Below are 22410 nucleotides of genomic sequence, written 5' to 3'. Positions count from 1 at the left end.
GGATATAGGCTGCATTATTTGTCTTTAAATTCTCTCTTAAGTGTCTTTGCAGTTCTGCATGTTTTGACAACTTAAGAGATTATTTTTGATTGCCGGGGTCCACGCACATGGGCGGGACTATTCACTAGATTATGACTATAACAGAGATACCCCTACTACAGAACTGGAGTTACAGGACAGAAACTACTCCTTCATGCTTGACCCTGGGGGGCCCCTGAGTCTACCCCAGAACCTCAACTCCCACTACCAAATACCTCTAAACCGATAACACTCTACTCCTCCATAACAATGACTGTTTTTCTGTGAAAAGTTTCTAAGTGTGGAGTTTGAGAAAGTAAAGAAATTCTTTAAAATTACCTAATCTAACAAAAACGATTTTACTTACCTGTTTTCAGGAAATGTCCCAGAGTAGCATCTAGGTATACTACTCTGTGTAAGCCTAGTAATCTCAAAAGTTACTTACCTGCTATTTTACTGAAAAGCCTATTCAAGTCTATGTACGGCATTTACTAAGTATTGCATTTCTCTGCATCCATACTGTAAATCAAACCAAAGTACATATAGAATTATCATTCACACTGTATTTCAATTGCATTACTACTGTAAAGTATCTATTGCTTACCTGTGCCAAACTTGCTTGGTTCTAGAAAATAAAATAACTAAAAGAATATTTTTATACAAAAACAAATGTTCTGAAGTTTAATATTTGAGTGTGTGAATTCATTTGCTGACTGAGTGTCTACAACAAACGCTTAACACTGTCCTCTGATACTGCCTTAATGCTCGGCCACACTACCACAAATATAGAATGAGGTGCTATCTAACTTTACCTCTGCCTACCTTTGGGGTTCGACTGGACTCTGTGCACACTATACCTCACTTTGGTGTAGTGTATACAGAGCCAGCTTCCTACATTGGTGAATCAGCGGTGGGATATACAACTTTGCATTTGTTGGAGAACTTGGTTAGCACCTGATCACACGACAGAACTCTTGAATTGTCTTTAGAATTCTGATTTGTTTTCATATTGCCATTTTTGCAAAATTACTAAAAGTCTTGTTAGGGCCTTGGTTAAGTCCCTTTAGAATTTAAGAAAATAAAATGTCACTGTAGCTAGGGTTAGAAGTGTTTTTTAACAATGTCTCAAACCAAGACCCAGCTGTTAGTGAAGATAATCACAATGACATAGAGGACATGGTTGAGGAGCTTAACCTCACCCCTTACCTTCACTTGTCGTTAAAGGAGGTAAGGTCCCTATGTAAACTTAAAAAACATAGCCATGAGTCCTCATACTTCTAAACAAAAGCGCCAGGAGCTGTTGGCTGGGTATGCTAAGGACCACTCATCCTAAAATGGTGAAGACCAGTCCGATGGAGAAGGAAGGGAAGGGGATGATCTGGTAGATCAACCACCTCCACTTCCTAGGGATAAAAGGGTCCAAGTACCCTTGACTCCAAGAATTAACCTCTCTGTACCTAGACCCCACACAGGTGGGTGAGGCACTATTGAGGACAGCCTCCATGAGGACAGCCTTTTAGTAAGGCTGACCAAAAGACTGGATCTAGAGACCAGGTTGCTGGCTCTAGAAAGAAAGCGAGCAGAGATGTGCCCAGCACCAATCAATGGTGGAAGCAAGTTACTTAATAAGGATAAAGAGCAATCTTATGATCTTAAAATCCCCAAAGGGATTGTCCCTAAATATGAAGAGAGTGATGATATCACAAAATGGCTCACAGCCTTTGAGCGGGCTTGTGAAAAGAGAAAAGTAAAGAAGTCACACTGGGGGGCACTCCTTTGGGAACTGTTCTCTGGTAACCTCAGAGACCGACTCCTGACCCTTTCTGGGGCTGATGCTGGGTCTTATGACCTCATGAAGAGAACTCTGATTGAGGGTATGGACTCACAAATGAGGAATACAGAATTAGATTCAGGGTGGTGTCACAAAACCTCAAACCAATCCGGGATTGACTTTGTAGACTACTCAGTTAAAACACTAGATGGTTGGTTAAATGGACACAATGTGCATGATTTCAATGGACTTTACAATCTGTTTATGAAAGAACATATTTTAAGTAATTGCACTAATGAAGAGTTACATCGGCATTTGGTAGACCTATGTCTAATTTCTCCCCAAGAATTGGGAAAGAAGGCAGACCACTGAGTCAAGACAAGGGTGACAAAACAAGAAGACCCCTAGTCCTACTACAGCTACTCCTGGGGTAGCAAGTCTCCAGATGGGATCAACAGTGTGCCAAGAGCAAATCTGGTTGCACACTGAAGCAGTTCTAGTTTCAGAAGGGGAAGTTTAGTTTGCCACTGTAGCTGTTTGGCCACCCAACTTAAACAAGCATTGGCACCTTATAAGTTTGATACCTTATAACTTTTTAGCCACGCAACAGTTGATTTTGTTGCACCAAGGATATTGTGCTGCATAACTAAATACTTATAAGGTCCCAAAAGTGAGACCTGTTGGCTATGCCAATGCTTGTTTAGCAATGTGGTTAGTGAAGGCATGACTACTATTTTATATCATGATTACCTTGGGAAATGGGTTTCGCCAACTTCTAGTAAAGTAATCTTGTGTTACTGACCTCTGTTTTTTAAGCACACTTGCCCTGTCAGATTTTTTTCGGAAGCCTTATTCACACCTGAGTACAATTTGGATGCCTTAATTCATTTGCTGTTTGACCATTTGTCTTTCATGTAGTATCTGTTTTTTTAGGTCTCGCCTCTCAATGCGCATGCGCATTGAGCAGAGCGAGACTATAGGGCTTTAAACCGACTTTACCCAACTGGCGATTTGGTGCTGTGCCCGTGCGGTTTTAGGTCAATGCGCAAGCGCATTGACCTAAAATGTGTGTGCACAGCACCAAATCGCCGTCTGTTCCCTCAGCCGCACTCCTCCCACATCCCCGCTCCACCCCTTCCCCTGAAAACTACTCGCTGCCTCCTCCCGCTCTCCTTAATCCGCTCTCCTTAATCCACCCTCCCACTTCTTTTTTAAGGATTAGTGCCCTGAATGAAAGAGCTTTTAATCCTACTACTGCAAAATGGAACTTGTTACTAAAGCCAACTTTTTTCTCAGAACCTTCAATTTCTTCCCTGTTCAAATTTCTTTCTTACTTCTTCTAGCCGCTTCTTGTCCTCGGCTTTATTTTATTCCCGCACCAAGTGCCAACTGACTGGTAATGCACCGCATAGACTGGTTATCATTCAGTCAGCATGCAGCACCCTGCGCGCAGACTACGTCACTGTTGTTAATACCAGCCAATGAAACGAGCGGCGTGCTGAACAAGTCATGCCGCTCTGAGCACAGGTTGGTTACTGTTCGACGTGCGCCCAGTGCGCCTGTGCAGCAGCAATATCTATTGCAACCCGACAGTCCACATACCAGTGCGGGTGCGCAAACACGCATACACCTTCCTGCAAACGGCTCTGCCATCGGAGCCGTCGCACCCTTTCCTGCTCTCTCGGGTGCTGAGCTCTGGTTCGGCGCTGCACAGCTGCCTGCTGCTGTTGTCTTTTGAAGTGTGTTACTTGTGCGCCTCTGCGCCTGCCCCTGAAGGATTCACTTACTGTCCACAGCACATGGGGTACAGGAGCTCTCCTTAATCCACCCTCCCGCTTTCCTTTGTTTCTAAATCCCCCTCACTCCTTCCTTCCTGTTTCTAACCCACCCCGTTTCTCTCACCTCTCATCACGCTCTCTATTGTGTTTTCCACCCTACCCGCTCCTGTCAAAACCCCTGCGCTGTTTTTATACAGCTTGTTTTGCTTGCATGCATGGGCACTACGATGGCCCCTGGAGGTGCCAACGATTGCCTCCCCCAAAAAACAACACCTGTGCTGTCTTGAGCCATTTTCATCCATATCGTTGAGAGCAATTTGATGCGATTGTATGGGCATCTTTTCAAAGCTTGCTTCTATTTCCCCAACTGGACATATAGAAACCCAGATTTGTATTTTCTCATGTGATCTGTAAATGCTACTTGCTTGATGCATGTCTCTCTTTGCTAGAGCCGACTGGTAGTGGCGTGAAGCAAAATTGTGCCTACTCTCCACATGACACGGGTACATACGTTGACAACCTCACAAACCTTTGAGAGCCAGGTCCCTGAGCAGAGCAGGGGTTCAGAAGCGCAGATGGGTGTGAGACATGGGCCCATCCTTCTGTCCCCTGCTGCACTCTCAGGCTCCCTGTCCCTGCATCTCACCCTTGCTTCACTCTTGGGCTCCCTCTCCGTGCTTCTCTTCCTTGCTGCACTCTCTGCTCCCTCTCTGTGCTTCTCTCCCCTGCTGCACTCTCGTGCTCTCTAGAGATGTGGCCTAACGACCAGAGCTGCCATCTAAGTCACGTAAATACAAAACATGCTGCCTTCCAAATGCTATAGGTGTCACATTCGCGAAAGTTATAACTATTGGCATTGTAAATGACAAAGCTATCCATTTAGCTATTTTAAAAACCAACACATAAATAAAATATTTGTCATTTACAAGACCAATAGCTCCAACTTTTCTAATGCGAGACCTATTGCATTTCCAGTGCTTGTTGATGATTTATCTTTGTAAAGTGCTTAACATATTGCCTTCCATGAAAGGCTCGGGGTGGGCATAATTGAGTGATAGAAAGACAATCCCTAAAGCGTCTAGAGGCGAACATATTTACAAAACTGTGTTACACAAACATCAAAGCAATAAATAGACTATCTATTAGCGTGTGTCACAAGTATCCTTGAAACGTGTGCTTTTGTGACTCGCTTTTCACAGCAGACCGGGCTAGATGTTGACATCCACCTGTTTACTGCATGAGGTAAAAGCAAGTGGCTGGAAATGTAGGTCAGAAATTCTGTCTCTCACTGAGTGTTGAAGGTCAACGGCAGGGAAACTGTGGCCTGCATAATTATGGTCTGAAGAGGATTTCTAAAGATAGGTTTGAGCATGGGCGAGCTACAGTTCTTGCTCGTGGTGGGTGGTCCTATCCATGACAAAATATAGGAGAACCAACATCGAAGATGGATGTGCGTGCATGCTAAAGACTCATCTGCCTGGCTGCCATAAGAATTACAGTCCTAGTGATGGAAGGCAGCTGATCTGGAAAACCAGAATGAAGAGGCCCATACACAAACCCGCATTTGATACACTATAACCGGATTTATATGCTGGTAACAGGTTACTGATGGCATGTTCTAACTCCTACCCGAAAATTATTGTTCTGACAACACCTGGCAGGGTGTCTATAAATAGTGCCGCAAACATGTTGAGCTTGACTGCCTTTAATGAATCATCCGTCGCCCTCTTCAATTTATTGCCCTTGTAATAAAAGAATCTGACTGCGAAAGCGCAGCAGAAGCTTTCAATCACACGTTTATGTACCAATTTCCATTTGCTAAATGTTCAAGTGTCTGAAGGCACAAAAATATCAGGCAAAGTATTGTTGGTATGCAGCCATTAGCCACACCTGTTTCAGATATGAGTGGCCCAATTGCTTCTGTTGTGAACGAACTTATTGAAATAAAATTATTTGTTTATAAGGCTGTGTCTGTGTTTTCGACCTTGTCCTACAGTTTGAGATTGAAGCAATCCTACGTAATTTCTAAAAGGCATAGAATGGAAATTCACCATATTTTCCACCATCCTCTGAAGATGGGATAGGCAGTGACAAGGCCACAACCACAGGAAGGGAGTAATTACACAGAGCCACGGGTAGGAAGCAAGCAGAAGTGTGCAGGGGCGGAGTGACTGTTAACAGCAGGGGTCATCGGCAGGAAGCAGGCAGATGTCTGTACGGGAGAAGTGACACTTCACAGCGGGTGTCATGGGTAGAAAGCAGGCCGATGTCTGAAGTGGAGGAGTGACTGTTCACAGCAGGGGTCCTGGGTAGGAAGCAGGCAGATGTCTGCAGGGACGGAGTGACTCTTCACAGCGGGGGTCATGGGCAGGTAGAAGGCAGATGTGTGCAGGGGCAGAGTGACATGGGTCATGGGCAGGAAGCAGGCAGATGTCTGTAAGAGAAGTGACTGTCCACAGCGGCAGTCATGGGTAGGGAGCAGGCAGATGTCTGTAAGAGAGGATGACTGTTCACACATGGGGTCATAGGCCGGAAGCAGGCAGATGTCTGCAGGGGTGCAGTGACTGTTCACAGCGGGGGTCATGGGTAGGAAGCAGGCAGATGTCTGTTCGGGAGGAGTGACTGTTCATGGCGGGGGTCATGGGTTAGAAGCAGGCAGATGTTTGCACAGGACAAGTGACTCTTCACAGCGGGGTCATGAGTTGGAAGCTGGAAAAAATAAAGTATGTACTAGGTCAGCTTTGCAAGACTTTAAAACCACAAACACTCCTGACATATATGTGAGGGCAAAATTCGGGCGCTCAGTGCCACATGTGTTTTTTGAGAACGGTCCCCAGTGTTTGCAAATAACGTCTCGCTTTCTTTCGGTGGTCACCGTAGTTTTCAGTCATGGTCAAACCGCATCGTTCACTGGTGCAATAGCGTTCAATCAAGCCCTCCAATCAGTGCTACGCATTGTAAATTCCTGCCTTGCCGGTTTTGCTCCTTCTTATCTCCTTGCGCTACAAACTGTGAACGGACATGAGGACCTTCTGAGAATCAGCCGAGTCAGTGGTAAGACTGTATTCTGTGTGGTCATGTGTGTGACACAAACTCACGCATTGCATCCTCAGGGGATCATGTGACAGCTTCTGGCATGGGAGGTGCAGGGTAACTTTCACTCCCTGACACGCTCCTCGTTACCTCTGTGTCATGAATCTCACATGCATTTCATGCAATATCTGCTGAGGTTGCACCAATTGACAAGTCTGAAAGGCAGGTTAACAGCAGTGACTCACTCCGCCCCTCCAGACATCTGCCTGCTTCCTACCCATGACCACTACTATGAACATTCACATTGGAAATGATTACAGAGTCGGATGACTTTTAAAGTTTTATTTTAGATTAATTCATGTGAACCACTTACACAGTACAGAACAAACTCCGATTCTCACAGGAAGGAAGACTCAATCAATCAAAATGCATTCATTTATACTTTGCAATGACACTGCATGAAAGGGAGAGGATAGAGAGAAAAGCACATAAGCGCATACACAGAAATATTTATAATTACCGAAAATGGTGTGAAAACCAACTCCCAGGCCTAGGAATCAGTAAGGGTCCCCCAGAAAAGATCTGGCATTTTTTAAAACAATTCTGTTAATTGTTTTCAGCAAAATGTCAAATATCATTTAACTTTGAGCAGCGAAGTCCATGTTTTTCACGGCAGCTGTTTTGAAGCACTGGTGCTTGTGCTGGCATCCGCCTTGTGGGAGCGAGCAGTGGCGGCGCAAGAGCCATATGTTTTCAATTAGCATGCGCTCCACTGCTCGCTCCAGCAAGATAGATGCTGGCACAAGCACAAGTGTGCTCGAAAAGGAGCAGACCGATTTCAAGAGGTCGTCTCCTAGAGCAGCGCATGCGCGCTGCCTAGGGCGAGACCTAAAAAGTACTTACAATACCCTTGGATTAATGGAACTAGGATAGAAGCTCTGAGGTATACAGGTTCCAGTGTCACTATGGTGAGAGAGACACTGGGTTCCCCTGAGCAATACTTGATTGGGAGTCTCCAATACTGACAGTGTTACCACTAACCATGCAATGGCTATGGTGACATTAGACAAAAGAAATAGAAACCAACAGCGTCTTTGCAGAAACCGAAACCGAAAGTGCTTGTGCCTCTCGTCGGCTCCAAAGCCTCAAACCCCTCGGAGCCGAAGAAAACTAAAATGGCCGTCGATGCCGCAAAACTCAAAAAGGTCGTCGAGCCACTGGTTGGGGCGCCGAAGACCAAGGTCAAGGCCGTCGAGCCATCGAAGCTGACGCCGAAGGGTGACGATTCTCACAAAAGACCCGCGCCTAAAGTCGGGACCGATCCTAGGTCGAGGCCTACGGACAAGTCGAAGACTGGTTCCAAGGACCCTGTTGTGTCGACAAATCCCACTCCGTTCATAGCCAAAGAAGTGTCGGAGTCGCTCCAACGCATCAAGGAGAAGGGTACATCGGTCGGACCGAAGAGGGCCCCGACGCCGAAGCTTGTCGGACAAGTTCAGACGGCGTCGACACCTATCAAGTTTGGGTTGCCACCATCGGTGCGCCGGAAGATGTTCAAGCCGAAAAAATCTGTAGGCGCCGCTACACATGTGTCGACGGAAATGGAGGCTACGGAAGAGCCTGAGGACCAGGAGCCGAGACAATTCATCAACTCGGACACTGGGAGACTGTCCATATACAAACGAAAGTTGATGCCAGAGACTCCCATGGAATCCTATAAGATTCCCTTGAAGAAAAAGAGACTCTCCACAACTTCTCCAGCTCTTGTGGAACCACTCCATCACTATGAATAGGAACCTCAAAATGTTTCCCCAACATACTCAGATGTTGAGACCGGGGATAATTACAATGAGGATGACATCTATCATGTGGACACTGATCCTGATGATCAAGACCAACAATGGACGGACCCTGCTGACTCAAGGGATCCGCAGACTGGCCCGGACACTCATGTGTACAGTGTAAAAACGTCTCCTACTGAGGACCCAACTGCTTTTAACGCCCTTATTGAGAGGGCAGCCAGTAATCATGACGTCGAGCTACATGCAGACCCTGTGGACGAAGACTTTCTGGTCGACACTTTTTCAACTTCAGAAAGGTCAGTCAAAACCCTACCCATGCTCAAAGGGGTCCTCAAGCATGCTGCTGACCTTTTTAAAGATACCACTAGGGCCAGGGTGTTAAACCCAAGGATTGAGAAGAAATATCGGCCGGCCCCTGTGGACCCTCCTTATATAAATGGACAGTTGCCATTGGATTCATTGGTTGTTTCTAATGCACGTAAAAGAGCGAACTCCCAGACTACAGGTGATGTTCCTCCTCCGGACAAAGAGTCGAAGGTTATGGAAACCTCCGGGAAAAGAGTAGCTGCGCAGGCGGCTAACATCTGGCGCATTGCTAACACTCAGGCTCTCTTGGCCAGATATGACAGGGCACATTATGATACCCTTGAGACACTATTACAACACCTACCTGATCAGTACAAGGAGGGGGCAGAGCTGCTCATACAGGAGGGGAATCTCATAACAAATGCTTCCATCCAGTGTGCTCTGGACGCGGCTGATACTGCAGCCAGGGCCATCAACACTAGTGTTATGCTAAGACGACACGCCTGGTTGAGGATTTCAGGATTCAAACCTGAAATTCAAACTTCTATCCTCAATCAGCCAGTTAACCCAGACTTCTTATTCGGACCTGAGGTTGACACCACCCTTGAAAAACTTAAAAAGGACACAGAGACTGCAAAGTCTATGGGGGCTCTGCAGTCGCAACAGTGTCGGGGTGGCTCCTTTCGTCGCTCCAGTACTAGAGGCCCCTCAAGAGGCCATTCAACGCAACAAACACAATACAATAAGGGAGGTACACAATCCACCTACAATAAGAACAACCGTGGTGGATATCAGGGAAACAACATCAAGGGTAGAGGCAGAGGAAATAACAGTTCCAGATCCTCTGCCAATACCAAACAGTGACGCCCTGTCACTGCCCCGACCACATAACACCTGTCGGGGGGAGACTACAACAGTTCCTGCCAGTCTGGAAATCCATCACCACAGACAGGTGGGTGAGAGACATTGTACAGTACGGGTATTGTCTGGAATTAATGTCCACTCCACCCAACATCCCACCAAGACACCGTCCTATGTCCGCAGAGCACTTAAAATTATTGCAGCAGGAGGTCGTCAGCATGCTGAAAAAAGGGGCCATAGAGCTCGTGCCTGTAGAAGATCAAGGGTCAGGGGTGTACTCTCTCTTCTTTCTAATACCCAAAAAGGACGGGTCGCTCAGACCTATACTAGACCTCAGGCCTCTAAACAGTTACATTCTTTAAGAGCATTTTCATATGCTCACCTTGCAACAGGTTCTGCCGTTACTCAGTCAGGGAGACTTCCTCGCAACGCTGGATCTAAAAGATGCGTATTTCCATATACCCATACAGCCGTCACACAGACAGTATCTCAGGTTCACTATTCAACATCAACATTATCAGTTCAAAGTCCTCCCTTTCGGAGTAACGACGGCACCCAGGGTGTTCACAACGTGCCTTGCAACAGTAGCGATTCAGAAAAGGGGGTGGTGATGAACAGAGTGTCTGAATTAAGCAGACCACTCTTACCCAGTCCAAAAATCAGGGCTTGATCCATCACCGTTATTTAGCTCACTGCACCATCCCAGCTCAGAACCTGGCTATATGCAAATTAGTCTGTCCCTGGCCTAGTGCATCATGGGAACAGGGCAGACCAAACTACCAAGCCAATTCTTCACCAGAAAGGAGACAGGCTTCCGGGGACCGGTTTCTGGCATTTCAGCCGTCGTCGGCCCGGCTTTCTTGAATCCTGATGGTGCAGTGAGCAAGGGACTCATGTCTGAGTATACCCTGCCACACCTATAGTGGCCAAAAACGATTCAGAAAAGGGGGTGGTGATGAACAGAGTGTCTGAATTAAGCAGACCACTCTTACCCATTCCAAAGATCAGGGCTTGATCCATCACCGTTATTTAGCTCACTGCGCCATCCCAGCTCAGAACATGGCTATATGCAAATTAATCTGTCCCTGGCCCAGTGCATCATGGGAATAGGGCAGACCAAACTACCAAGCCAATTCTTCACCAGAAAGGAGACAAGCTTCCGGGGACCGGTTTCTGGCATTTCAGCCGTCGTCGGCCCGGCTTGCTTGAATCCTGATGGTGCAGTGAGCAATGGACTCATGTCTGACAACAGTAGCAGCACACCTCAGGAGACAGCACATACTTGTCATCCCGCATCTGGACGACTGGCTTATTCAAGCAAAGTCGGCCCAGCAGTGTGCCAGCCACATGTCCCACACCATTCATCTTCTTCACAGTCTGGGATTCTCACTGAATTACCCGAAGTCACACCTTCAGCCCGCCCACGTGCGACAGTACCTGGGTGCGACGATATGTTATGTTATGTTATGTTAGTAACTTTTATTCAGCGCACAGCTGCCCCAGCGAAGGGGCGTCCTGGCGCCTGATCAAGTACCACAACACAACAAATCACCGCTGAAAAGAGAGGAAATCAATCAACAGAGGTGAACAAGTGAGTTTTTATCGCACGTCTGAAGAGAGTCAGGCTGTTAAGGGCACGGATATGGACAGGAAGGGAGTTCCATAATCCAGCCGCCATGACATACGATAGACACTCTGGCAGCCAAAGCACAGCCAAATTCAGTGCGAATAAACAGCATGCAATTGCTGATACAAAAAATCAGACCTCAACGCTCGCTTCCAGCAAGAGTGTTCATGCAGTTGATAGGCATGATGGCCTCCTGCATTTTCATAGTCCCGCACGCGAGGCTACATATGCGTTCGCTTCAGGAGTACTTAGCACGTCAATGGAATCAGGCTCAAGGACAGTTAAAGGACCTAGTGTTGGTAAGCGGTCGGGCATTCAACTCTCTGCATTGGTGGATCCCACGAAACCTTTGCAAGGGCCGACCGTTTCAAGAGCCTCTTCCACAAATTGTACTGACGGCGGACGCGTCTCTCCAGGGATGGGGAGCTCATGTACTCCACTACACAGTGCAGGGACTATGGACAGCACAGCAAAAGAAGATGCACATCAACCTTCTGGAACTGATGGCAATCTTCATGGCGATGAAAGCTTTCAAGGTACACTTGTGCAACAAGGTCGTGTTGATCCGGACGGACAACATGACTGCCATGTACTACATACAGAAGCAGGGAGGAACGCACTCTCCACAGTTGTCTCATCTGGCTCAGAGCATGTGGAAGTGGGCCATTCAGAGGAACATCTTCCTCATGGCGGAACACCTACCGGGCAAAGACAACCAGATGGCGGATCTGCTCAGCAGACACAGCCACCAGATGCACGAGTGGGAGATACATCCATCAGTACTCCAACCGTACTTCCAGCAATGGGGTCATCCACAGATAGACCTGTTCGCCACAAGGGAAAACGCAAAATGCCAAAGCTTCGCAAGCAGGTTCCCACACCCACAGTCGCAGGGCAATGCGATATGGATGAACTGGTCAGGCGCTTTTCCCCCAGCAACTTTGATACCGCTGGTGGCACGCAAACTACGGCAACACTCGATGACCCTCATACTGGTTGCTCCAATGTGGGCACGCCAACCATGGTACACCACGTTTCTGGAACTATCCGTGGTACCGCATCAACGGCTACGCCTCACACCCAGGCTTTTGACGCAGAGCCATGGAGACATTCAGCATCCAGATCCGCAACAGCTCAACCTGGCGATCTGGCTCCTGAAGTCCTAGAATTTGGCTACCTCAACTTGCCGCCGGAATGTATGAATATCATCAAGGAGGCAAGACGGCCCACAACCAGAGCATGCTATGCGGCTAAATGGAAAAGGTTTGTCATATATTGTACCAACAATGACATTAACCCACTGGATGCACCTATTCAAAACATGTTATTTGTTGCATTTATATAGATGTAATCTAGCGTACAGTTCCATTTGCATACATTTATCCGCCATAGAAGCCTATCTTCAGAACAGGCAGCACCTCTCCTTATTCAGAGTGCCTGCCATTAAAGCTTTTCTGGAGGAACTTAAAAGAGTGATCCCTACCAGACATCCACCGTCACCAGTCTGGAACCTGAATGTGGTCCTCACCAGACTAATGGGACCACCTTTTGAACCTCTACACTCTTGTGAGCTTCAATTTCTGACTTGGAAAGTTGCTTTCCTAGTGGCCATTACCTCACTGAGGAGAGTTAGTGAACTCCAGGCACTAACCATCCAAGAGCCATTCATCCAGGTCCACGCAAATAGGGTGGTATTACGCACCAACCCTACATTTATGCCTAAAGTGATTTCTCAGTTCCACATTTCCACATGAACCAGACCATAGAACTGCCAGTTTTGCAGCGTGAATCTTTCTGGATTCACTATGCTGTGCATATTCCGCGGTCTTGTGGTTGGGTCCGGATTCGTAGTCTTTTCTTTTTTCTTTTTTTTTTTTTTTTTGTAGCCCTTGTGGGCGTCGGCGTCACACCTCCTCGGGCGCATTTCCAGTGACGTCGGCATGCTTCCTGCGGAAGCTCCCACTCTTGGGCGCCATCTTCAGATTCTTTTTTCCGCGGTCGGGTCTGGATCGTTCCCGTTGGGCTCCAGACATTTTTGGAGAAAGTACTGAAAAGAGTGGAAGTTGGAGGAGAGATTGGAAGAAGAAGACTAGAGAAGACTTCGCAGAACACTGACGAAGAGGAGAGAAGGTGAAAACCTCGAGAACTTCGACGATCGTCGACATCCACGCGCTCAGTGAGGCCTGAACGCACGAGGATGGACAACACGCCGTTCAAGTTCTGCCCGAACTGCAGACACAAGTACGCACAAAAGGACCAGCACCCGGTTTGCAACCTCTGCCTACCGGTAGAACACAGAAGCGAGGACTGCAACGCCTGCGCCGTCTTCGCCCAGAAGACCCTCCGGGTGAGGAAGAGACAGAGGGTAGCACACGCCGCCCTCGGAGGAAAATCCCCGACGCCATCGCTGTACGAGCTGGGGATGTCCTCAGAGGAGGAGGACCACGCTGCCGCCGAAGACGACGGCTACACGGTCGTAGAGACCGATTACAAGAAGACACCTGATAAGGTAGGAGACTCGACGTCCCATAAGAACACGAGAGACCCTGAGTCTCGAAAGCACGAGGCCAAGAGCCCGAAGGCGCCGACGCAGCGACATCTGCCGTCCGCGACCACAAGCAGGCCCAGCGGATCCTCGGAGAAGGAGTCCCTGGCGCCGAAGGCTGTTGACCAGCAGAAAGCGTCGAAGATCGTCGCCGAAAAGGACCGATCGACGTCGAGGGAGAAAGACCCTAAAGCCTCGGCAACGTCCAAGGACCCGAAAGCCAGTTCGACGTCCAAGCCGTCGACGCCCAAGATCTCGACGCCGAGCCAGGCGCCGAAGAGAGGAGCCGAACGTTCCGAAGCCGAAAACGCGGCTGAGGTGGAAAGGAAAAGACGTCGGCTGGAAGCCGAGATGGCGAGCCTCTTGCAGCGGAGAAAGGAGGTCGCCGCCGAGATGAGTGCGTTCACGATTCCACACAAGACCAAGCACGCCGTGCTAGATCTGGTCGAGGAGGAAGAGGAACGCGTCGACGACCATGTGCCTAGCGAAGAGATGGTCGACGACCGGGAAGCTGAAGAGAATCCCTACGAAGATTACAGCTACGAGGACGAAGAGGGCAGTAGAGTGGACGACGAGTCGGTCACCTCTGACCCACGCGAGGAGGACTACCTAGACGTCGACACCGAGAGCCCGGAGGAGGCGGTCGACTCGTACCCCTAGAGACCCTCGCCGCCGGACGACATCGGGGCATACAACTCGGCGATACAATCTGCCGCGACTGCATTCAAGTTAAAGCTCGACGAAGAAAAGCAGAAAGCAGACTTCCTGCTAGAGACATTGCTCCCAACACAAACAAGATGCCAGTTCCTCCCAATACTCGAGAGCGTCTTGGTGCAGGGAAAGGAAGCGTTCAAGGAGCCCGCAACATGCAAGGCAGTAACTCCCAGAACAGAGAAAAAATACAAGCACTCCTCGAAGGACCCGGCCTACATCCGGGGCGAGGTCTCTGCTGACTCCATTATCACGGCCACAGCTAGGAAGAGGGCGAGCGTATCTACTACCTCGGGTCCGCCGCCAGATAAGGAGAGCAAGAGGATGGATCTGGTGGGAAGACGGATCGAGCGAAATGCCGCGACCCACTGGCGAATGGCTAATTCCAACGCCCTGTTAAACAGGCACATGTACCAAATCATGGAGGGACTGGGGCACTTGGTGAAGGACCTACCCCAAGAGGCCAGGCAGAAGGCCGAAAAATTGATCGAAGAAGGGAAGAACGCGGCAAATTCTTGCCTTAAGACGTTCCTGGACGGAGCAGACACCGCCAGCAGGCTAATGATGATGGGTGTCACGGAGAGGAGACACGCCTGGCTCAGGATCTCAGGGTTCAAACCCGAGGTGCAACACAGTATCCTGAACACACCGTTCAACGGCGAAACACTTTTCGGAGCAACGGTGGACGACAAACTGTGCCAACTCAAAAAAGATAACGAGACTGCAAGATCCATGGGGGCATTGCAGTTTAGAGGCAACAGAAGAGGCACCCCGGCACGGAGGCCCGGCAGGAGAGGTGGAAACCAACCAGGTACTTCGCACCAGGCCTTCCAGCAGACGCACCAGGCAGACTCGCAGGCTCAGCAAGGTCACCAGAAGCAGTCATGGCAATACCAACCAAGGGGTCAGTCCTTTCGAGGGAGAAATGGACGTGGCCAGAATAGAAGAGGGGGGACAGCAGCCCACCTCGAAGTGACTTCACACTCCCCCGGGTGCCCGACCACAGAAAAGATCCCAGGGGGCACTGCGTACAAAGGGGTCAGGACAATCAGATGACCTACGACCACATGACACCAGTGGGAGGAAGATTAAAGTTCTATCTCCAGGAATGGAGAGAAATAACATCAGACAAATGGATCCTAAACATCATTCAATTCGGATACTGCTTGGAGTTGGAGAAAAAACCAACAAACAGAAAACCAAGGGGGAAGCCACCAGCAAAAGAACAGCTGGCGAGACTTCAGGAAGAAGTGCAAGAACTTCTACAAAAAAAGGCCATAGAAAGAGTTCCCTTCAGGGAGAGGAACAAGGGAATATACTCAACGTACTTCCTAGTACCAAAGGTCGACGACAAGATGAGACCCATCCTAGACCTGAGGTTCCTCAACAAATTCATAAGAACACAAAAGTTCAAAATGACCTCCTTGCAGGAGGTGCTGCCGCAGTTGCAGGTCGGAGACTTCATGGTCATGATAGACCTCAAGGACGCCTACTTACACATACCGATGAACGACAAGCACAAGCATATGCTCAGGTTCGCTATCGGAGGAGGCCACTACCAGTTCACAACGCTGGCCTTCGGACTGAAATCAGCACCGAGGGTATTCACGAAGTGCCTCGCGGCAGTCGCGGCGCACTTACGAAGACAGGGGATACACGTATACCCTTACCTCGACGACTGGCTGGTAAAAGCAAGCTCGTACCAGAAGTGCAAGCAGCATGCTCATACAGTGACGAGCACACTCATAAACTTGGGGTTCTCCGTCCATTGGAAGAAATCATCAATGGAGCCGGAGCAAGTGAAGATCTTCCTGGGGGCAGAGATCAACACCATACAGGGCAAGGTGTTCCCCAGCCAGAAGAGAGCAAGGGCACTGGTCAAGGAAACTCGCCTATACCGGAAGGGGCAAGCTCGGACAGTGAGGACTGCGAGCAAGATCATGGGAATGATGGCATCATGCATCCACCTGGTGCCGAATGTGCGGCTCCACATGAGACCCATGCAGGAATGGCTGCAGGAACAATGGTCACAGGCTTCGGGCAGTTGGGAGGATCTTGTGGTGGTAACGCACGCAGTGCAGAAGGAGATGGCATGGTGGACCCTGGAGAACCTAACAAGGGGGCAGCCTCTTACACTCCCAACTCCGACAGTGACCATCACCACGGACGCATCCCTGAAGGGATGGGGCGCTCACATGCAGGAACTCAAGGTGAGGGGTCTTTGGACGCCAGCAGATGCAACAAAGCACATCAATTACCTAGAACTGAAGACAATCTTCCTTGCACTGAAGGCCTTCCAGACAAGACTGTACAGGCAGAGGGTGTTGCTACAGACAGACAACACCACGGCGATGTTCTACATAAACAAACAGGGTGGAACACAGTCGACAACGCTTTCGACGCTGGCGCAGGAGATATGGAGGTGGGCCATCCCTCTCCAGATAGACTTGCTAGCCATACACCTACCAGGCAAGGAGAAAATTCAAGCAGACTGGCTGAGCAGACAGACTTCGGCATCCCACGAGTGGGAGCTCAATGCCCAGGAGACGAGGAAGCTGTTCAACAGGTGGGGGACACCATCAGTGGACCTGTTTGCAACACGCCAGAATGCGAAATGCCGAAACTTCGCATCCAGACAACACGAAGAAGGGTCCCTTGGGAATGCCCTATGGATAGATTGGTCCGGGAAATTTGCATACGCTTTTCCCCCGATACCGCTGATACACAGAGTGCTGAGCAAGTGCAGGGCGAGCACCATGACCCTGATACTGGTCGCGCCGCAGTGGGCGAGACAGACTTGGTACTCGCAGATCATGGAGATGGCGCAGTGTGCGCCCCACAGATTCAACAGGCGAAAGGACCTGCTCTCCATGCAGAATGGAGAGGTGCTGCACCCAGAACCAGAGAGCATGAGCCTAGTAGCATGGCTCCTGAGGACATCGAATTCGCACATTTAAAACTGCCAGAGAGCACCCTCAGGGTCCTTCGGGAGGCACGAAGGCCCAGCACAAGGAAGTGCTATGTCGCAAAGTGGAAAAGGTTCACGATGTGGTGCAGGAGGGAGAGACTTCACAATAAAATGAAGAAGGACTCCATGGTACTGAAGTACCTGACACACTTACTGGACAAAAAACTCAGCTCGTCCTCCTTGAGAGTTCACCTGGCGGCTATAGTGGCATACACAAGGGGTGAGATGGGCAGAAGCTTCTTCACATCACAAGTTGTAAAGAGGTTCCTGGAAGGAGCAAAAAGGATTGCACCACCCAAGCGGGTGCCACCACCGGCATGGAACTTAAACGTGGTCCTGACGGAACCCTTCGAGCCACTTCACAAGGCCTCTTTGAAGATGCTAACTATGAAAACTGCTTTCTTGGTTGCAATTACGTCCTTACGCAGAGTGAGCGAACTGCAAGCGTTAACGCTACAGGAGCCCTACTTACAAATACACAATGACAGGGTGGTGATGAGGACCGACCCACACTTCATGCCGAAGGTGGTGTCCAGGTTCCACATGAACCAGTCCATACAGATACCGAGTTTTTTCCAAAAACCAACCACTAGCGCAGAGCGAGCGCTGCATACCCTGGACGCCAGAAGGGCGGTCATGCATTACATCGAAAGGACAAAAGGACACAGGAAAACTAAACAGTTCTTTGTGTCGTTCGCCAACAGTTACATGGGCAAAGCAGTCACTAAGAACACTATTGCACGATGGATCGCGCAAACAATCCAACTCTGCCACAAAAGGGCAGGAGAAGAACTGGCAGAGGGGGCACGCGCCCACTCCACTAGGAAGAAGGGGGCTACAATCGCCTTCCTGGCCAATACACCCATACAAGACATATGCCTGGCGGCAACATGGGCTTCGGTGCACACATTCACGAAGCACTATTGCGTGGATGTTCAGATGAACAAGGAAGCACAAGTCGGACAAAGGGTGCTCCAGCATATATTCAGAAACCAGAGCTCATCTTCCACCCAGCCACCACGGAAGTGAGAAACCGCTACGAAATCTATGCACAGCATAGTGAATCCAGAAAGATTCACGCTGCAAAACGAATAGTTTCTTACCTGTCGGTGTAGTTTTGCAGCTTGAAGATCTTTCTGGATTCACTAGCGAACCCACCCACCTCCGCCAGAAAGATGAGGCTGGAGAGAGAAGAGGTGGTCAAAAAAAAAAAAAAAAAAAGGTGATAGGAGGAGAAGAAGTAAAGAAATGATCACCTTGAATAGAACATTGCCATGGCTTCGGAAAAGAAGGAAACACGGAAAAAAGAATCCGAAGATGGCCCCCAAGAGTGGGAGCTTCCGCAGGAAGCATGCCGACGTCACCGGAAATGCGCCCGAGGAGGTGTGACGCCGACGCCCACAAGGGCTACAAAAAAAAAAAATAAACAAAGAAAAGACTACGAATCCGGACCCAACCACAAGACCGCGGAATATGCACAGCATAGTGAATCCAGAAAGATCTTCAAGCTGCAAAACTACACCGACAGGTAAGAAACTATTTATTTTCTTTCCCAATCCGGAAAATGTCGCAGAGAGATCCCTACACACGTTAGATGTCAAAAGGGCTCTAATGTACTATATAGACAGAACAAAGGATTTCAGAAAAACATAACAGCTTTTCGTTGCCTTTTCTCCACAACACAAAGGCAACCCCATTTCCAAAGCACGGATAGCCAGGTGGATCGTTAAATGTATACAGATTTGCTATGCCAAGGCTAAACGCACACTAACCATCCCACCACGAGCACACTCCACACGTAAGTTAGGAGCGTTCATGGCTTTCCTGGGGAATATTCCTTTAGAAGAGATATGTAAGGCAGCCACTTGGTCCACCACACATACATTTACGAAACACCACTGCGTAGATGTGCATTCTAAACAGCAGGCAGCTGTAGGACAGGCTGTTCTCAAAACTCTTTTTCAGACTGCTGCAGCTGGCACGGGCAGCCGCCGCTAACAAGGGGGGACTGCTATGTAATCTATGCACAGATACGAATTCAGCAGCACATATGCCTCGAACCGAATATGCGATTTACCAGTATGCATCTGTTCTTGGCATGTAGGGTTGCTGACATTCATATCGCCCACCCTCCTCCCCGGCGCCTGTAGCAGCTGTAGCATTCAGAATTACTATCTAGCATGGACATCACTCACTGTATTACAATCCATCTCTGCCACAATGGCGAAAAACAATCTGAGGATGGAGAGGATGCCCATGCGCACTGTAGTCCAGGGGAGGAGCCACCTATCTCGTGATACTTCGAAGACTCTTACGGGACAACAATGTGCAATCATCCGGACCCAACACTAGGCGGCGATCTATGCACAGATATGAATGTCAGCAGCCCTACATGCCAAGAACAGATGCATACTGGTAAGTAGCATATTCGATATTGCACATAATACATAATACGTTATTATTTTATAATCTCCATCTATCTCATTAGTCAGGTGTTCACGGACAACACCACCGCCATGTGGTACTGTAACAAACCAGGCGGGGTGGGGTCGTGGACCCTATGTCAGGAGGAACTTAGTCTCTGGAAGTGGCTCGAACATCAGGGCATGTCCTTGGTGGTTCAACACCTGGCATGTTCTCTGAACGCCAGGGCAGACTAACCGCTGATGCATGATGTATCACTAATGGCATCTTCACTCCGAGGTAGTGCAAGGTCTCTTTCAGCGGTGGGGAGGGCTTTGGTTAGATCTATTCGCCACCGAAGAGAACGCATAATGTCAGCAGTTCTGCCTGTTGTAATTTCCATGGTAGCACTCGCTCTGCTAATCTTTTCGTCTCGAGTGGAGTTGCGATCTTCTATATGCCTCTCCGCCTACACCACTTCTACTTAGAGTGCTGAAGAAGATCAAGTCATTCTTGTGGCTCCGGACTGGGCACGAAGAGTCTGATATCCTGAGCTCCTGCACATGGCTATCGATCCTCCTATCAGACTGCCCCTTCGGGAGGATCTTCTGTCGCAGCTGCAGGGGACAGTCCTCCACCCGTACCTGTCCAGCCTCCACCTTCTTGCATGGAGATTGAGTGGCGACAGTTGACCGCTTTTGACCTTCCTCCTAAGTCTGTAACGTTATCTTGGCAGCCAGGCGTCTCTCCTCCAAAACGGTATACGCCTGTAGCTGGCACACGTTTGTGGTATGGTGCGCAGCAAAGGTTGTGTATCCCCTTTCTGCCCCCCTTTCAGAGGTTCTCCTCTTCCTTCTTTCTTTGATCCAGAAGGGTAATGCTTTAGGCACTCTAGAGAGGCTATCTTTCAGCCATTTCGGCCTTTCTTCGGCTTCCTGACCAGCCTTCTCTTTTCAAATCCCCCATTGTAAATCGCTTCCTTAAAGGCATTACTCACTTGTATCCTCTAATTTCTTTTGTAATGCCTCAGTGAGACTTGAACCTGGTTCTGACATATCTTATGTGCGCTCCTTTCGAGCCGCTGCAAAACTGTCCTCTCAGATATCTGACACTTAAGACTGCCTTTCTGGTCGCCTTCACCTCTGCTCGCAAGGTGAGTGAGCTTCAGGCTCTTTCTTCAAAACCTCCTTTTCTGGCTGTTCATCCGGACAAAGTTGTCCTCCGCACTAGGCCTTCTTTCCTTCTGAAAGTGGTTAGCTCTTTCCACAAGGGACAGACCATCACTTTGCCCACCTTCTTCCTGCCCGCAGAGGAGGAGAGGCTTCAGCGTCAGAATCCGAAATGTGTGCTTTCATTCTCTTGATTGCACAAAACAATTCCGGGTGGATGACTAGCTCTTTGTTGGCTATGTGGGTGCCAAGAAAGGTCAGGCTGTGAAGAAACGAACCATCTCTCGCTGGGTCGTTTTTTGCATTAAAATCTGCTATTCCTTAGCGAAAAAGGAACCTCACGTGGGGTTGCGTGCCCATTCCACCAGGGCTACTGCTTTGGGACGTGGGGTCTCCTTCATGACATCTGCTAGGCAGCTATGTGGGCTTAGTTGCACATTTTTACTAAACACTGCCGCCTGGACAGCCAAGTCTGGAGAGACAGCTTCTTTGGCCGTTCAGTTCTCCAGGACTTTCCGGTGTGGACTTATCTCACAGACCCACCTCCCAGGTTGGTTTTTCTGGGGTATCTATTCTAAGATGAGGAATCCATAACTAATTGTCTCTTTCAGATGAACAAGTTACTTACCTTCGGTAACAATATATCTGTAAGAGACCTAGATTAGCTATGGATTCCTCACCGCCCCACCCATCCTCCCCGTTCTGCGAAATAACTTCTAGGGTAAGGGACTCCCTTTCAGGGCCCTAGTTTTGTGCACCAGTGGTCCGTGTCTTGCATGGCTCTGAGCTTCTGGCATGGAGTGTCGTGTAAAGAACTGACGTCAGTGTGCCGGGACGGCATCTAAGTAGATATCGCAACGTCATTCCGGTAAGCACGACGCCATTGACGAACGTAGAGTCGACCGGCGCCACCTACCGACGTGCAGGGGTACTGCTGAAGAAAAATTCTCCTGATCCAGTCTGACACCTGGGGGTAATTCTAAGGTGAGGAATCCATAACTAATCTATGTCTCTTACAGATATATAGTTACCTAATGTAAGTAACTTGTTCTTCTTGTCCCTCAATGACTTTCTGGCTGGGCAAGCATATAAGTCAATGCTTGGATTTATATACACTAGATTGCGCATGGCTGTGAGAACACTTTAGCCTGAGTTCCTTCTAGAGCCTCGGATGCTGAAAGCGTTACAAGTGGTATAAACAGTAGGGGAGAGCAAGGGTCTGATTACTAGACTATACTACGCTTCCCATGTTATGTCGAACTCCTCATCTTTTGATAAGTGGAATAATGAGCTGGTTGTCCCTATGGCCTGGGAGGTATGTTGTGCACTGACCAGGCGCTTGACTTTCAACTGCAACCTCCGAATAATACATTTTAAATACCTGATCCAGCTGTATTACACTCCCGCACAACTGATGA

General features: G+C 48.9%; 1 protein-coding gene across 2 annotated transcripts in view; it reads left to right on the top strand.

Annotated features, from left to right (window-relative positions):
* The window catches only part of RBM42 (RNA binding motif protein 42), a 237994-nt gene that overhangs the window by 177108 nt on the left and 38476 nt on the right, over positions 1 to 22410 (top strand). The window lies entirely within an intron of this gene.

This window comes from Lissotriton vulgaris, unplaced genomic scaffold (genome assembly GCF_964263255.1).
Source record: "Lissotriton vulgaris unplaced genomic scaffold, aLisVul1.2 SCAFFOLD_1177, whole genome shotgun sequence".
NCBI lineage: Eukaryota > Metazoa > Chordata > Amphibia > Caudata > Salamandridae > Lissotriton > Lissotriton vulgaris.
This window is presented reverse-complemented; position numbering and strand designations above follow the sequence as displayed.